At 46.3% G+C, this 18,754-nt stretch overlaps 1 protein-coding gene across 2 annotated transcripts in view; it reads left to right on the top strand.

Annotated features, from left to right (window-relative positions):
• The window catches only part of LOC117397300 (major histocompatibility complex class I-related gene protein-like), a 74,302-nt gene extending 71,553 nt beyond the window's left edge, over positions 1-2,749 (top strand). For both annotated transcript variants that reach the window (XM_059007574.1, XM_059007572.1), the window contains one exon: positions 2,446-2,749. The gene's annotated coding sequence lies outside the window, so the exon portion shown is untranslated. The remainder of the gene's footprint in view (positions 1-2,445) is intronic.
• The last annotated feature ends 16,005 nt before the right edge of the window (positions 2,750-18,754 follow it).

The following is an 18,754-nucleotide window of genomic DNA, read 5'->3' as shown; positions in this document are numbered from 1 at the left end:
CCAGAAGCTTCTGGACTTGATGGCAGCAGCTTCCCAGACCTTTCCTCTGGGACTCCTCTGTATGCACCCCCTCCAAGCGTGGTTCAACTCTCAGATTTTTCAACCTACTGTGAACCCCAACTGCCGATTGTCAGTGACTCGTCACTGCATGGCGGCCCTCACCTGGTGGAAACAACTGTCCCATCTGCGCCTCGGTGCAGCACTGGGTACCGTCACCAGGAGAGAGGTGAGTAGCACTGATGCCTCCAACTCAGGTTGGGGCACGGTGTGGAATGGATGAGGAGCAGGACTTGTGTCACCTGCCTTGGCTAGGTTGCTACATCAACGTCCTAGAACTACAGGCGGTTGACCTAGCCCTGCAGAGTTTCTCCCAGGAGCTTCAAGGGAAACATGTGTTGATCATGACAGACAAACACGACAGTGGTGGCTTACATCAACCACCAGAGCGACCTGAGGTCACCCAAACTCCTGCCTGTAGCCTGCAACCTTTTGCTGTGGGTACATGACAATCTCCTGTCTCTCCAGAGCAGTTCACCTGCACGGAGTGACAAACTGGGCAGCGGACCTCCTATCACAGAATTCCCTGAGCGGAATGGATTCTGGAGAGCGGAGATGGACCTTTTTGCCTCCCTGGAGTCAGCCCATGGCCCCCTCTGGTTCTCCATGAGAGAGAACGGGGCTCTTGCTAGGCATGGATGCCATGGCCCACAAATGGCCAAGGCTCTTCAATACGCCTATCTACCGCTAGCACTGCTACCGATGTGCCTGGAAAAAGTCAGGCAAGACAGGGTTAGGGTGGTTCTCTATGCTGGCGCAGCTTCTGCACGGCCAACCATGGCAATTGCGTCCGTGCCGCGACCTGTTGAGTCTTTTGAGCCAGCTAGGGCTTTCAGATGGAGTTATTGCAACTCTACAAAATGCCAGAGCCGGTTCTACCCGAGCCCAGTATGGCTATAAATGGGGGGTGTTCCAGGCATGGTCTAACACGTCAGTCTGACCCTGTAACGTGTCCCATGATGGTCATTCTGCAGTTCTTGTAGGACCTCTTTGATGAGGGAAATAGCTGCCATGTAGAGGGTCTACATGGCAGCGATTTCGACATGCCATGTTAAGATTGAATCTGTCTTCCCCAGAGCTCATTTTCTGACCAGTCAATTCCTGAAGGGAGCTCGGGGTTTGCATCCCCCCCAGAAGGATACTGTTTCTCAGTGGCGGTTGAACGATGTGCTGAATGCACTCATGAAACCTCCTTTTGAATTTGAATTCCTGTCTTGACAGCATTTTTGCTTAGCATCAGCTCTGCCTAGCGTGTGAGCGAGATGCAAGCTTTGTCTGTGGCGAAAGCTTGCTTGTTTTTCACGGAGTCCAGGACTAAGAGCACACTCCAGACAAATCCTGCCTTTCTACCAAAATGCATTTCAACTTTCCACGTCAACCAATCCGTGGAATTGGAGGCCTTCCATCCCCCTCCTTTGTAGTTGGAGACAGCATAAGCTCCATACGCTTTGCCCTGTTATAGCATTAGTAAATTATGTTGACAGAACTAGAAGTTGGAGATAATCTGAGCAATTGATTATCTGCTATGGAGCAAAAAGCCATGGAAAAGCATTGTCTAAACAGAGGCTATCTGTCTGGATCACTTAGACGGTCAAGATTGCCTATAAGCAGGCCAACTTGTCCCCTCCCTTTGAGGTCACTGGTCATTCCACCAGAGGTCTCTCTACCTCTTGGGCATTGTTTCAAGGTGCATCTGTCCTCGACATTTGCAAAGCTGCAGTATGGGCCACACCTCATACTTTTACAAGGTTCTACAGAGGTTCTATGTCTTGGATCCTCAAAACCCTGGCTTTGGGAACAGTGCTGACGGTGGCTTCCAGGCCGATCTCTGAAGCACATACAGGCAATTAATTCCTGTTATGTACCCAGTTTATCTGGCTTACATTAACATTATTGAGTATCCAGTTATTTGGATAACATTAATACTGGGCAGCTGAGTCTGCCCCTTGTCAGTTGTCCTGCGAGTAATTCACTTTGCTACGGCTTGGGTATTCTTACTTTTCGTATTTGAAAGGGAAAGGTTATTATCAAGCACTGGTTCCCTTCCAAATTTCGGTGTCTGTGTGCATTCACGCAGCAGGCTGAAGATTTATAAGAAACTGGCACCGAGCTGCGTGTTACAGCTAGCTTTCTCTCCTTGGGATGGAGATGCAGCTGTAACGTCACTTTCACGTAACGGTTTTGGTACAAGCTTTCAGTTCTCAGGTGAAACAAGGTTTAACCCATTATACAATGGATACTTTTCTATTTCAGAGAACCAGGGTTATGATAATAACCTAACATTCTTGATAGTTTGTGAATGTATAACAAACCCGGTTCCATTGTGCTTTTCTCACCCATGTGCTTTACTAACCACAGTCTCTTTGTTCCATTTCTGTATTGTTACAGGTGTGACACCATTGACACAGAAATGAATAAATGACTCAGCTGAGGCTTCATCTTTTACACTTCATTATACCTAATATTGCCACACAGAGCGATCGGACAAACCGATAAGCAAGGACGCTGTGTTGCAGTCATCTGTGTCAAATTAAGAATTTGTAGTCATTTGTAGAATTCCTTTATCTAATTGATTTTTATTTTACTGGAGTATAACTAATGGTTACTTTGCAACCATGGGTTTGAGATGTACAGAAGATGTGATCTTTTCAGTGTACCTGTAATATTTTTGTAAATAAATATTTCAAAAGCATTGTCAGATGAGAAGCTGTGCCTGGCTGTATGCAGCACTTACCATCTTCCCTCACCTTTTATGAGCACCCAATTAAAGGTAACTTTCTTTCATCAACAACAACAACAACATTATATATTGTCTTTCATGAAAATACATTCCAAATCTCTTTACAAGTTAAAAGGATATTGTAAAAGCATGATGTGTACAGCTTCAGCCATGGTTTGAAAGATAAGTCTAGCCATGGATCTATTGCTAAAGAGCAATTAACCAAAATAAACATACAATAGTCAGTTGAAAGCTGCTTCATACAGATCAATCTTCAGCTGTGACCTAAAAGGTGCAAATTATTTGCAAGAGCAAATCTGAATTGGCTGAGAGTTCCATTAACGAGGAGCAGAGCTGGCAGTCAGTGAAAAATGAGAACTGAGTCCTAAGCACTACCAACTGACGACCGCAGTGGACAAGGGACCTCATAGTAACCATGACTATCTGCACTCTGTAAGGAGTTCCTCTACACCGCACCGTTTCAGTAGCAAACTTATAACATTTGTTAGAATTCCTGTTAGCGGCCAGCTTATTAAAAGATAAGGTTGCGCAAGGAAACTTATTGAGGTAAGCGATTAAAAACAACAATAACAAATACATTTATCATAAAATTGTTGTAGCAGACACACTTACTGGCTCATATTTGCAGTCTCAATTTGCATATTACCAACCAGACCAGGTGAACTCAGACCAGCATAGCGGCTGATCACGCACAGCAGGGAGGGACAGAGACCTGACAGCTTAAGCAACAGCAAGAGGCATAAACCATACACAACCCGCATTTCCCAACACGCCCCGTTTATAATTGATTCTTTACAGTTCGCAATGATATTCCAACAGCTTTAAACACTTGCACGTGGTTACTATGAATGAATAATGGAGAATATCTTTTGGGGAACATTTGTCACGGAGGCGAACTGTCACCGGGACGAATTACCGTGGGGACCAATTGTTGTCGGGACCAACGTCTCCGTGAAGCTAGCAACAATTTCAGTTCTGGTGTAACTTCCGGTGAATGCTTGTTATTCATTATTAAATTTAATTAGTATTATTTTTAATTATTAATCACCCAGGTCTAACTACTTTATACCATGTAATTATTTTAAAAAAAAACTCTCCTGTATTAGATTATTGTTTTTGCATATACTGTAACCTATAAATGCAAATACAAGATGATAAATGATCATTTATTAGGCTTAATATATATTAGCAGAGACCAAGACTTTCACTTCAACACCAGGTGATTTATTATTTATTAATTGATTTTGCTCTGTAGGAATGAGATAGGCTACTTCTGAAATAACAATCATTTGGGAATCACTGCCTTAAACAATGTAATAATAATCTTTATTTGTATAGTGCAATCAATGTGTAATACAGCTCAAATTGCTTTACAAGCAGAATTCAGCAGAGTAAAATACAGAAACAAAAAGTACAATTATTAAAAGCAGCCCAAAGCACTTGGTAAGCAGAATACAGAAATAGAAAAAAAGTACTATTAAATAAAAAAAGATATATAAAAACATTTAAACAAGATGTAAAAACAACAATATGGGTCCTTTGTTTTTAAAAGTGTATTCACTTAAATAATCTCATTAAAAGGAAAATAATGTAGAAACTTATTGTATTATAAGCAATGGATTCTGCATTATACGGCAGTGGTTCACCTCCTTCTCCATCACCTCACCTGTAATAGGCCCTGCTTCCTTATTAGACACCTTTTTTCTAAGACCTTTCACCCTTCACTTTTTTTTTTTTATATACAATCCACATTAATGTAATGTAATGCAGCTACACATTGAGGAAATGTAATTCAGATAATAGCACAGAACTGACAATCACTCAGATTGTTTTGCATTTTTTATTGTCTAATGCCAAAGAACATCAAATTAAAACAACACAAATGAAGTTTTAATACTTAGACATCATCTCCAGGAATAGCTCCTCCGCTGCCTTCTCGGTGGTACCGTGCTTCACCTCTGCCCACTGGAAAGGATCAGCACTGCTGATTACTGGTGCTGACCCTCTGTGGCAGGATGGCTTGCAGTGGTGAGGTGTGGTGACGTCACGGACCAGGAAGTAACTGAACCAAAACAGTGGATGGGCGGGTGAAGCTGAATTCTATGGCACTCAGCGTGTTTAATAAATAAATAAACAAAACAAAAGATTTAAACAATAACAAAACACAAAACAAAAAGGCGCGATGGCCAAACAAACCAGACAGACAAACAAGTAAGTGTCGTGCTGGCTAATCCAGCACGTTTTAGCAATTGTTATCTTAAATTCTGTCTCCTCTCTATCTCCCTGTACCTCCTCTCTGTACACCCAACCCCGCAGTACTGACAGCTGCAGGTTCTTATACTCTGGCCGAGGGATTAACTAGCTGTTAATTATCTTATTACCCCTCGGCCACAGTCTGCACGCGTTTGGTAAGGATGCATGACTGTCAGCTAGTTAAATAATCAGTAGCTGATCAGCCATGCATCCTCACGGGTTTTAAATATACAAAACAAATAACAAATGCGCGGCGCTGTTATCTGTGCCGCAAACAGTAATATAAATAATAATAAATAGGGGCGGGACACTCCGCCACACCCTCTCACAACCACACGTGGAGTGAGGCCAGGTTTACTGCTCTGCAAACCTGCTGATTACTGGTGCTGGCCCTCTCACAACCACACGTGGAGTGAGGCCAGGTTTACTGCTCTGCAAACATACTGATTACTGGTGCTGACCCTCTCACAACCACACGTGGAGTGAGGCCAGGTTTACTGCTCTGCAAACCTGCTGATTACTGGTGCTGACCCTCTCACAACCACACGTGGAGTGAGGCTAGGTTTACTGCTCTGCAAACCTACTGATTACTGGTGCTGGCCCTCTCACAACCACACGTGGAGTGAGGCCAGGTTTACTGCTCTGCAAACCTGCTGATTACTGGTACTGACCCTCTCACAACCACACGTGGAGTGAGGCCAGGTTAACTGCTCTGCAAACCTACTGATTACACCGTGTAACAATTTTTTTTGGTTCCTGGGTAGTAAGTGTTATTTCCTAATTGCTTATGCCTCAAAAGTATAGAAAATGGCTATTATTCCCCACAAACTTTGCTTTTGTGACCAGAACAGGTAAATTTCAAAATATCACTATTTCCAATGAGAAAACGGGTGAATTTGTGTCTTCGTTCACATAAAGTCAGAAAAAAACAACGTATGAATCCAAATGAACATGTATTTATACTAAAGTAATACAAAAATGACTACAAAAGATTTAGAAGTGAGTAGTTTTTCGAGATTTACGATTATACTGTAAATCACTTTCACGAATCAGCCCCCAAATGTAGTATCCCATCATGTTCTCGTTATACTGTCCTTCATTGACAGCTCATCCAGGAGCCTCAAAGCCGTGCTGCTCCATAATGGTAACAAGTACCCGTCTCTTCCCCTGGCTCACTCAGTGCACCTCAAAGAGGATTACAACCGCATCAAGACCTTGCTGGACGCCTTGAAGTATGATGAGTACGGCTGGGACCCCCGGAAGGTGCTGATGCCACCACTGCACATCAAATTGGGCTTATGAAACAATTTGTCAGAGCTCTAGATAAGGAGTCGGCAGTCTTCAAGTACCTTCAAGACTTCTTCCCTAAGCTGTCTGAGGCAAAGGTCAAAGCCGGTGTCTTCGTCGGACCACAGATAAAGAAGATCCTGGAGTGCAATGAATTCCCCAAGAAGCTCACTAGTAAGGAGAAAGCGGCTTGGAACAGCTTTGTCGCAGTGGTTCGGGGCTTCCTGGACAATCACAAGGCCGAAAACTATGTGGAGTTGGTTGAGACTCTGGTGAAGAACTACGGCACAATGGGCTGTAGGATGTCCCTCAATGTCCATATCCTTGATGCTCATCTTGATAAATTCAAGGAGAACATGGGAGTGTACTCGGAGGAGCAAGGTGAGCGCTTCCACCAGGATATACTGGACTTTGAATGCCGCTACCAAGGACAGTATAACGAGAACATGATGGGAGACTACATTTGGGGGCTGATTCGTGAAAGTGATTTACAGTATAATCGTAAATCTCGAAAAACTACTCACTTCTAAATCTTTTGTAGTCATTTTTGTATTACTTTAGTATAAATACATGTTAATTTGGATTCATATGTTGTTTTTTTCTGACTTTATGTGAACGAAAAGACACAAATTCGCCCGTTTTCTCACTGGAAATAGGTAAATTTCAAAATATCACTGCCCTGGTCACAAAAGCAAAGTTTGTGGGGAATAATAGCCATTTTCTATACTTTTGAGGAATAAGCAATTAGGAAATAACACTTACTACCCAGGAACAAAAATTGTGTTACATAGTGTTATTGGTGCTGACCCTCTCACAACCACACGTGGAGTGAGGCCAGGTTTACTGCTCTGCAAACCTGTTGTTGCTGGTTTGGTCTCTTGTGCAGCAAACAGTTGCTGGTAAGCTGCACACCACATGAGCTGTGCAAGGAGAGGCATGCCACAGTCATCACTGAGATGTACACCATCAGTACACCACAGATCTGAGCATGTGACGGGGAAGTGTTCAGATATTGAGAGGTATCGGACCTTCATGCACAGCCATGGTATTCCTGGCACAACTGATCTTAAAGCCCAAGGTCAACAATAAGCCGGGTCAGAAAATCTAATGCTACCACCTACCAACAAGGAGCTTAAACAGGGTTACAATAACATACAAGGAATAAAAAAAATCTTATTGTTTTCAGTTACAATCATTAATTTATTTTTGAGTGAAATAACCACGTGTGGTTGTGAGAGGGTCAGCACCAGTAATCAGCAGGTTTGCAGAGCAGTAAACCTGGCCTCACTCCACGTGTGGTTGTGAGAGGGTCAGCACCAGTAATCAGCAGCGCTGATCCTTTCCAGTGGGCAGAGGTGAAGCACGGTACCACCGAGAAGGCAGCGGAGGAGCTATTCCTGGAGATGATGTCTGTAAGTATTAAAACTTCATTTGTGTTGTTTTAATTTGATGTTCTTTGGCATTAGACAATAAAAAATGCAAAACAATCTGAGTGATTGTCAGTTCTGTGCTATTATCTGAATTACATTTCCTCAATGTGTAGCTGCATTACATTACATTAATGTGGATTGTATATAAAAAAAGTGAAGTAAGGGTGAAAGGTCTTAGAAAAAAGGTGTCTAATAAGGAAGCAGGGCTGATTACAGGTGAGGTGATGGAGAAGGAGCTAGGTAGGACTACAGCTCAGGTGAAGGAGGGAGGTAAGACTACAGGTGTGAAGCACGGAAGTAAGACTACAGGTGTGGTGAAGGAGAGAGGTAGGACTACAGGTGTGAAGGAGGGAGGTAGGACTACAGGTGTGAAGGAGGGAGGTAGGACTACAGGTGTGAAGGAGGGAGGTAGGACTACAGGTGTGGTGAAGGAGGGAGGTAGGACTACAGGTGTGAAGGAGGGAGGTAGGACTACAGGTGTGAAGGAGGGAGGTAGGACTACAGGTGTGGTGAAGGAGGGAGGTAGGACTACAGGTGTGAAGGAGGGAGGTAGGACTACAGGTGTGAAGGAGGGAGGTAGGACTACAGGTGTGAAGGAGGGAGGTAGGACTACGGGTGTGGTGAAGGAGGGAGGTAGGATTACAGGTGTGGTGAAGGAGGGAGGGAGGACTACAGGTGTGATGAAGGAGAGATGTAGGACGCAGGTGTGGTGAAGGAGGGAGGGAGGACTGCAGGTGAGGTGAAGGAGAGAGGTAGGACTACAGGTGTGAAGGAGGGAGGTAGGACTACAGGTGTGGTTAAGGAGAGAGGTAGGACTACAGGTGTGAAGGAGGGAGGTCGGACTACAGGTGTGGTGAAGGAGAGAGGTAGGACTACAGGTGTATTGAAGGAGAGAGGTAGGACTGCAGGTGTGGTGAAGGAGAGAGGTAGGACTGCAGGTGTGGTGAAGGAGAGATGTAGGACTACAGGTGTGGTGAAGGAGAGAGGTAGGACTACAGGTGTGGTGAAGGAGAGAGGTAGGACTGCAGCTGTGGTGAAGGAGAGAGGTAGGACTGCAGGTGTGGTGAAGGAGAGAGGTAGGACTGCAGGTGTGGTGAAGGAGAGATGTAGGACTACAGGTGTGGTGAAGGAGAGAGGTAGGACTGCAGATGTGATGAATAAATAAACTAAATATTACACAGAATATTACTAAACTTAAGGGAGGCAGTCCAACCCCAACCAAACACAAAAAATATAAAGGAAAAAAAGCAAATCCATTAGATTATACAGTAATTGCAAATGCCATTCATGATGTTAAACAAAGCAATAAAAAAACAAACACATTTCAATTTTCAGGACTGACTGAAATAGACAACATACCAGCTAAAATGTCATATTTTCAGCGCCCTGCTGAATTCTGCTTGTAAAGCGCTTTGAGCTGTATTACACATTGATTGCACTATACAAATAAAGATTATTATTACATTGTTTAAGGCAGTGATTCCCAAATGATTGTTATTTCAGAAGTAGCCTATCTCCTTCCTACAGAGCAAAATCAATTAATAAATAATAAATCACCTGGTGTTGAAGTGAAAGTCTTGGTCTCTGTTAATATATATTAAGCCTAATAAATCATCATTTATCGTCTTGTTTTTGCATTTATAGGTTACAGTAATTTATACAGTATATGCAAAAACAACTATATATATATAAAAATAAAGATAAAAATAGAGATAAAAAGGTCAAAAGAGTCCCATTAATAATGACTTACTCTAAACTTTTGCCCAATATTTCTAAGATAGTTTGGAAACACTTGCGGATTCTACATAATTCAGAAAAATTAAAAAAAGTATTTCTTAAGGCCCCAGTTGTAGCATTCAAAAGAGAAGCTAATTTAGGTGATATTTTAGTTCACAGTAAACATAAAAGAATAATTGACAAAATAGGTTCTACGAACATATGCACTAGTAGATGTAAAGTGTGTAAATACATAGACAAACGTAAAAATATAATTAAACATAAGAACACCACATATCCACTAAAAACTAATAACTACTGTAAAAACAGCAATGTTGTTTATGGAATAGCCTGTGAAAAATGTGATGAAATCAAATATGTTGGAGAGACTGGAACTACTTTATATAAAAGAATTCAGAACCACCTTTCGTTAATTAGAAATAAAAAAATGAATGAACCAATAGTACAGCACTTCACCAGTCAGGGACATGACATAAATGATGTAAAGTTTGTAGTATTAGAACAGCTCAAATTAGACAATGCGACATATAGAAGAATAAAAGAAAGTAAATGGATAAATAGACTGAACACGATTATGCCAGCGGGACTCAACAGAAAAGAATGAACTAATTAACTTCAATAAATATATAACATTTAAATAAATAAACAAAATTCATTCAAAAGTTGTGCATGCTGATGCGCTGGGGAGGCCAAATCTAGACTGATCCTCAGAGCCAGCATTGCATGATATAATAAAAATATAAGTTTATATAAAGTACTGTTAATTAGAATTAATACAGATTCAAAGATAGAAGTAAAAATGATGTCACAATATATAGAACACCATTACATCATGTAAGAATAAATCATGAATTTGAATGTAATCAATAACAAGTAGTTGTCATGCCGTCAAAAACCATAAATACCTCCAATGTTTGGATTCAAACACAGGCTCCCTTGAGAAAGATATGTACAACATATCGAAACGTTGGGCAGCTGGCTCTTTGAGCTAAAATATATATATATATATATATATATATATATATATATATATATATATATATATATATATATATATATATAAATACAGGATACCTTGGTTATTAATATTCTGAAAAATAATATTAATAATTAAATTAATAATGAATGGCGAGCAATGTATTAATGTACCTTCTTGCTGCAACTTTTACTGTCTCTTTCAACCGTTATATGAGAGTGACAGGATGGAGAGACTTTTATTTTGGAAAAAAAACAGCCGGTTCCGACATCGAGATGCGGAAGTAGCATTCACCGGAAGTTACGCCGGAAGTGAAATTGTTACTAGCTTCACAGAGATCTGGACATCTACGAATCATGTGATTCCACATGTTGGTCAACATTAAAACATACCAGCGTGTGCAAGCAGTTTGATATCCACACCATTTATATTAAACAAATTATTTATGTTTTAAAACAGCACATATCGCAGGAGGGAAAAAAATAATACAGTGGTATGAACTTGAAACATGACGTTCCCTTTCAAGTCGAAGACGACCACCAACATTAAGTATGGGATATTCCCTGCCCTTGAGGTAGGTAATACTGAGCTCTCTATATCACAGCTGCCGAAGGCCCCTTCCTGTGATGACGCACTCGGTCCCGCCTACTGAGGGTACAAAACTGTCACTCACCAGAAGATCGCCCTCTTTTTCCTTCTCAAGATGGTAAAGTAAGACGTCTGTGTCTAGAACTGAGCGTGTTGATAGGAAGCGCACTCGAGTCGATTAAGGTCGGTTGTAGTTTCTAGCATTAGTGCTGAAAGCTGGCTTGCCGCTTTCCTGGCATCAACGAGTCTTTCATCTTTCTGTCTTTCAACGGACCCCCTTGGTGGGCCGCTCTCTTTTTACTGTCAGTCGTATGTGAGCGGCTGTCTGTGCAGTCACCCGCGAGTGAGTTGTCTTTTCCTAAAGAGAGTTACACAAGTATCCTCCTCGGGGCCAGGCCTGGCCATATACCCGCTGTCGAGTGACCCAGCCGCGCTCCCTTCCTCTGGGCTAGGTACTGCCGTATCCTTGTCCGAGCGGAGCCGCCGGCCGAACCTGACCGCTGCGGTGAGTCGGTTCATGTGCGTTCGGTGTGCTCTCTCTCTCTTTCCTTCCTTCTTATAAACTGTAATTTTTGCTTGACAAAAACTTCACCCACCACGGTTTCGGCCTCTGTCCCCCCCGGTACACGCTTCGCGCTGACCAGTTGTGTGTGTTGACCACGCAGTCTGGGTACACACTTTGCGTAGCGTCCTCTCCGGTGCTGCGGTACCGTGGTGCACACATAGCCTGATTTCTCTTGTCACAGGCTGCGTATTATCCAATGCCAGCGTAGGAGCATAGCGCACACGGTACTTGGTTCCCAGTACGCAATGTACGCAGAAGGATATTCACAGCGCACATAACGCACAGGTGCTCGTTGCTACTTCCAAAAAGTTACGCACATAACGCAGGGTACGCAGTTTATGCTCCCGCTGCGTGAGGCGTCTAGAACGTTCGAGGCAAGCAGTGCTGTGCACGTTGCGCTCGTTGTAAAGTACAGTTACGCACAGTGCGCACGGTACGCAGTTCACGCAGTGTATGGTACCCATTGCGCAAGGCGTTTGGAACGTTCGAGGCTAGCAGTGCAGTGCACGTTGCGCTCGTTGTAAAGTACAGTTACGCACAGTGCGCACGGTACGCAGTTCACGCAGTGTATGGTACCCATTGCGCAAGGCGTTTGGAACGTTCGAGGCTAGCAGTGCGGTGCACGTTGCGCTCGTTGCGTAAGTACAGCTACTAGCGCATACCTCGTGGTGCTGCACGGTAATACCAGTGTGCACTGAGCTCAGCTCAAGCGCTGCACGCGGTGTACATATTACACGGTGCAGGCGTAGTTGGTTGTACACTAGTGCCCATACTCAGCGTAGTACACGGTGCACTTGTGCCCACGGTACCCGGTGCAGGGTAGGCGGTGTTAATAGCCTTAGCTGTAGCGCTAGCGAAATTTACACTGTGTTAGTACCTGTGGGTCAAACGCAGTGAAAGCAGTGCTTAGTGCTATGCACAAGCCAGACGTCCTGTCTCAGGACTATCTGCCTAGCATCTTGAATGCAGTACACCGTGCGCTTGGGACGCACGGGTTATTGCGTAAGCACTGCTCAACATGGCACGTAGCTCACGGTGCTGCACAGTATCTGTGAAAACAGGATACTCGGTGCGCACGGGGCTCAGCATACCTGGACCACACAGCCTCTATGTATGTGTGCATACATACAAGGTATGTGTGCATACCTTGCTGTAACGCTAGTGAGTGGACACACTAAGTTAACACTTACCATTGTTCAACGTAGTGCTTGCAGTGCCTCAGTGCTAATGCACAAAGTCAGCACCATATCGGGGTCCTTCCCTGTACGGCCTGCGAGGCATCATACCCACAGGACGTATGGTGCTCGGTAGGCAGGTGTTTATTATTATTATTATTATTATTTATTTCTTAGCAGACGCCCTTATCCAGGGCGACTTACAATCGTAAGCAAATACATTTCAAGTGTTACAATACAAGTAATACAATGAGAGCAAGAAATACAAGTGTGACAAACCACAATTCAATAATACAGCAGATAATAGTGATAGTTACATCAGGATATGATTAAATAGTGATAGTTACATCAGGATGTGATTAAATACAAAGTACTACAGGTTAAACACTTGGCAGATTACAGTATTCTGAAGTACAGGATTAAATGCAGTAAAATAGGGGGGCAGATAAGAGCAAAATAAAGCACATTTACATGAAGGGGGATAGTGTCCCAGGATACAAACAGAGGAGTTCTACAGGTGCTGTTTGAAGAGGTGAGTCTTAAGGAGGCGCCGGAATGTGGTCAGGGACTGGGCAGTCCTGACTTCTGTAGGAAGGTCATTCCACCACTGCGGAGCAAGGGTGGAGAAGGAGCGGGCTCTGGAGGCAGGGGAGCGTAGCGGAGGTAGAGCTAGTCTTCTAGTGCAGGCGGAGCGGAGAGGTCGAGTGGGGGTGTAGGGAGAGATGAGGGTCTGGAGGTAGCTGGGTGCAGTCTGGTCAAGGCATCTGTAGGCTAGTACAAGAGTCTTGAACTGGATGCGAGCGGTGATTGGGAGCCAGTGGAGCGAGCGGAGTAGTGGAGTAGCGTGGGCGAAGCGAGGCAGAGAGAACACCAGGCGGGCAGCAGAGTTCTGGATGAGTTGGAGCGACGGGTGGCGGACGCAGGGAGGCCAGCCAGGAGGGAGTTGCAGTAGTCTAGGCGGGAGAGTACCAGGGCCTGGACCAGGAGCTGGGTAGCATAGTTGGTGAGGAAGGGTCGGATTCTTCGGATGTTGCTCATGAAGAATCGGCAAGTGCGTGCCAGAGTGGTGATGTGCTGGGAATAAGAGAGGCAGGGGTCCAGGGTGACTCCAAGGTTTTTAGCTGAGGAAGAGGGAGAGAGTGTGGTAGATTCCAGAGGAACAGAGATAGAGAGATCAGAGGAGGGGGAGGAGGAGTGAAAGAAAAGGAGGTCAGATTTAGAGAGGTTGAGTTTGAGGTGATGCGAGTGCATCCAGGAGGAAATAGCAGACAGACAGGTAGAGATACGGGAGGAGATGGTGAAGTCAGAGGTGGGGAAGGAGAGGAAAATCTGAGCATCATCAGCATAGAAATGGTATGAGAAACCATAGGATGCGATGAGGGGGCCCAGGGAGCGGGTGTAGAGAGAGAACAGGAGAGGACCCAAGACTGACCCTTGGGGGACTCCAGTTAAGAGAGGGTGAGGTGTGGAGGTTGCTCCACGCCAGGTTACCTGGTAAGTGCGGTTGGAGAGGTAGGAGGAGAACCAGGCCAGAGCAGTGCCAGAGATCCCCAGGTCAGCAAGAGATGATAGTAGAATAGAGTGATCAACAGTGTCAAAGGCAGCAGAGAGGTCGAGGAGAATTAGGACAGAGGAGAGAGAGGCAGCTCGGGCACACTTAAGTGAGTTGGTGACAGACAGGAGGGCGGTTTCAGTGGAGTGAGCAGAGCGGAAGCCAGATTGGAGAGGGTCAAGCAGAGAGTGGTTGGACAGGAAAGCAGAGAGCTGGCGGTGTACAGTCCGCTCGAGGGTTTTGGAGAGGAAGGGTAGGAGGGAGACAGGATGGTAGCTCTGGAGGGAGGTGGGGTCGAGGGTAGGTTTTTTGAGGAGGGGAGTGATAGAGGCTTTTTTGAAGGCAGAGGGAAAGATACCAGAAAGTAGAGAGGTGTTGAGGAGGGAGGAGATGAAGGGGAGTAGAGCAGGAGCAGCAGCTTGAAAGAGGTGAGTGGGGAGGGGGTCCAAGGCACACGTGGTGGGTTTGTGACCCTGGAGCAGGGAGGAGAGGTCAGAGTCTGAGAGGGGCAAGAAGGTGGAGAAGGAGGGCAAGTAAGTAGGGGATGTAGTGGGTGTAGGGGTTGGAGCAGGAGGGGGTGCGGGGGAGGGAGAGGTGTTAAAGAGTTTGCGGATATCTGAGATTTTAGAAGAGAAGAAGGAGGCAAAGTCATCAGGGGAGATAGAGGAGGGAGGAGGAGGGGGAGGGTTTAGGAGGGAGGAGAAGGTAGAGAATAGTTTACGTGGGTTGTTAGTGGAGGCTTGGATTACAGATTGGAAATAAGCACATTTAGCAGAGGAGAGAGTAGAGGAGAAGGAGGAGAGGAGAGTGCGGTAAAGGTCTAGGGCAGCAGGGAGTTTGGTTCTCTTCCATTTCTTTTCAGCAGATCGCAGTGTGATTCTTGCCGAGCGGAGCACAGAGGAGAGCCAGGGATGGGGAGGGGAGGGGCGAGCAGGTCGGGAGGTGAGGGGACAGAGGGAGTCGAGGGAGGAGGTGAGTGAGGAGAAGAGGGTGGAGGTAGCAGAGTCTACGGAGAGTTGTGAAAAGGAGTCGATAGGAGGGAGGTGAGAGAGAGCAGTGGAGGCAAGGACAGAGGGGGAGAGAGAGCGGAGGTTACGGCGAGAGGTGACAGTGGGGGTAGGAGGAGCAGGGCTTTAGTACATCAGGGCTCATAATGCCTCGGGTGCTCGATGCACGAGGTGCCTCGTTACCTTCTGCCTGTAGAAGGTGCTTCACTCTGCGGTAAGCTACGCGCTGCCCCGGTCGTGTGACTGCACGTAGTCCAGACTAGACACCCCTGTCCAGTTACTACGCTGTGTTTACTCTTTTTTTCTGCTTAACTGCCTACATCGCTTTGCGATTGCAGTCTTCCGAAAGCCTTACAGCGATCACTGTTTTCTGCTTTCCTCTGCTATTAAGTCGCCCTGGATAAGGGCGTCTGCTAAGGAATAAAATAATAATAATGTTGCAGTTTAAAAGAAAAAGAGACATGTGTTCCTCCACCGGCTCTGCCGTGCCCCTCTGTGGAATTGACTCTGCTGGACTGCCTCAGCCCACCCTCTCGGTGCGCTTAAAATATTCAGTTCACTCAAGTTGCTGTGGTGTCTGCTTTATTACCCTCACAGCTTGCTGTTGTGTGCGTGTATGTGTGTTTTTATTTCACTGCCTTGCATTTTTAAAAATAATAAAAAAACTATACAAGCGCGATTCCTCCATCGGGACTCAGCAATGCTGAGCCCCGCTGTCGAGATGCTTACGCCGGCTTGTTTCAGCCCGCCTACTCGGTGGGCTGGTAAAAACAAAACAAAATCAGTTAACCGCGTTGCCGTGGTGAATGATATTTTTACCCACGCAGCTTCTGTGGTGTGTGTGTGCGCATTTGTTTCTTACTGCCCGGCAGTTAGAAATAAATAATAAGCTGATTCTTCCACGGGAACCCAGCTCTACTGTGTCCCACGGTTGAGTTGAATTCACCGGCTTGTTTCAGCCCGCCTACTCGGCGCGCTTGGTCACCCGCCTGGCATGGTGAAGGTGTTTCTCCCATAGCTGAATGGCTGGGTATAAGCCTGTATGTTCCTGTTACTGCCTTTGCAGTTAAAAAGAAATAACAGGTTGCAGCTCCTTGAGCCTGTGCTCCACCCTGGCATACGCTATGTGCTGCCACGTTATTATTATTATCCACGTTGTGTGACTACACGTGGTCCAGAACCAGGTTATCGCCGCTCTGCACCATGGTGCAGCACCGTGCGCTCCCCTGTACTGCTCTCCTGGTTGCCTACCGCAGCCACTCGAGTCTGGGTATCCACCCCGGTGTATGCTATGCGCTACCCCAGGTTGTGTTGACTTCACGGGGTTAATGCTGGGCGCCCCCAGTTGGCGCCCTCGGTGTTTAGGTGCTCCATGCCTCAGTGCTTAGCACCACAGCATGTGAATAACACCTGCACTCTGTGCCCCGATGCTTCGGTGCACCAGTACTGTATTCTACCTCACTCAGTGTCCTTGGTGCCTGAGTGCTTCAGTACACGGCTGAGCTGTACGCGACGCTGGGCCTGGCCAGGCAGCAGGCTCAAGCCCTTGCTGTGGCCCTAGCTCAGCCAATAGCGCCGGCCCTGGAGCTGACCCCGCCTGCACCGGTGGTTGCCCCGGATGTTACGCGCTGGCATCTGCCGTACTCAGCAGGCTGTCTGGCCGGGCGAATGGTTTATCACACTGGACTGAAAGAACGCAGATTCCACGTTGCTATTCGTCTAGTACACAGGAAGTATCTCCGCTTCGCCTTACAGGGGAGCGTCCTGAGTTTTCTGTGCTGTGGTTCAACCTCTCCTTAGCCCCCGCACGTTTCAAAGTGCATGGATGCCATCCTAGCTCCCTTGCGGCTGCAAGTGATCAGAGTGATGAAGCAGCTGAACGACTGGTTGATCTGCCCAGTCGAAGGAAGGAGCAGTGGCCCACACAGTGCAAGCCTACCTGTCGGATGACACAGTGACTGCCATTTGCAACTGTCTGGCCCTGTTCAACAAGGGTTCACAGTATAATTAGTGTTGTGTTAAAAACTATTGGGTCTGATGGCCTCGGCTTCATCACCCACCCAACTAGGGTTACTCCACAAGCGCCCGATCCAAGTGTGGCTCAGTGCCTTAGGCTGCACCCCAAGCGCAACAGACACCGTCAGCTGACCGTGTCTCGCCTAGGCTGGGAAGCCCTACGCTGGTGGAAGCAAGCCTCTCTTCTGAGCGAAGGCGCAAGCATAGGAGTGATACACAACTGTCAATTGGTGATGACAGATGCACCCAACTCTGTTGGGGGGGCCGGTCTGGGCAGGTGGAGGAGTTCGCAGACCCTGGTCGGATCACTGGACATAATGCGTGGGAACTGAGAGCAGCCCACGAGTGGTCCAAAGCGTTTCTTGTACGCTTTCCCGCTTTTCTAGGAAAAGTCGGGTTAGAGAAAGCGTCAGTTCTCCAGGTGGCCAGGAGAATGTGGTTTTCGACCCTATGCCAGCTGTTGTATAGCCAGCCCTGGGAGATTACACTTCGTTGGATCTCCTCAGTCAGGCGGAAGGCTCTCTTTGGCACCCGGAGCCGCGCAGGTTCCAGCTACGGGTCTGGCCCCTGTAAGGGACTGCTGGCTAGCCCTAGGGCTATTGGACGCAGTTGTGGGTACCATGCAGAGCACTAGGGCGGACTCCACTAGGTTTTTTGTATACCTATAAGTGGAAGTATTTTCAAGCTTGGTGTCTGGCTGGAAACCATGACCCCATCACTTGCCCTAGGCCAGTCATATTGCAGTTCCTGCAGGAACTGCTTGGTGCTGGAAGGTCATCTTCCACCTTGCAGGTGTATTCAGCGGCTATCTCTGCTTGCCATGCCCCCGTAGATTCTATGTCTCTGTGTGCGCATTTTTGGCTTCCCATTTCCTTAAAGGCGCACGGTGATTATGCCCTCCTAGGAGGACTGTTCTCCCCGAATGGAGCCTTAATATTGTACTAGAGGCTCTCACGAAGGCCCGTTTGAGCCCTTAAACTCCATTGAGCTGAAGTATCTGTCTATGAAGACAGCCTTCCTCTTAGTTATCACCTCCGTAAAGCAGATCAGTGAGCTGCAGGTGCTGTCTGTGCACAGCTCCTGCATGCACGTGTGGGAGGATGGAAGCGGAGTGTCGCTGCGCACCAACCCCGCTTTCCTCCCCAAGGTGATTACAGCTTTCCACATTAACCAGTCTGTGGAACTGGAGTCTTTTCATCCACCACCGTTGCTTCAACGGAGGATGAGAGATTTAATTTTCTCTGCCCAGTGTGGGCATTGAGATGTTAAGTGCTTAGGACAAGAGCGCTGCGTCAATCTAACCAGCTCTTTGTCTGTCACGGAACACGGACCCTAGGACAGCCCCTCTAAGCAGCGTCTGTCACACTGGAT

This window comes from Acipenser ruthenus, chromosome 35, assembly GCF_902713425.1.
Source record: "Acipenser ruthenus chromosome 35, fAciRut3.2 maternal haplotype, whole genome shotgun sequence".
NCBI lineage: Eukaryota > Metazoa > Chordata > Actinopteri > Acipenseriformes > Acipenseridae > Acipenser > Acipenser ruthenus.
Note: the sequence above shows the minus strand (reverse complement) of the source record. Positions and strands in the feature narration are given on the sequence as shown.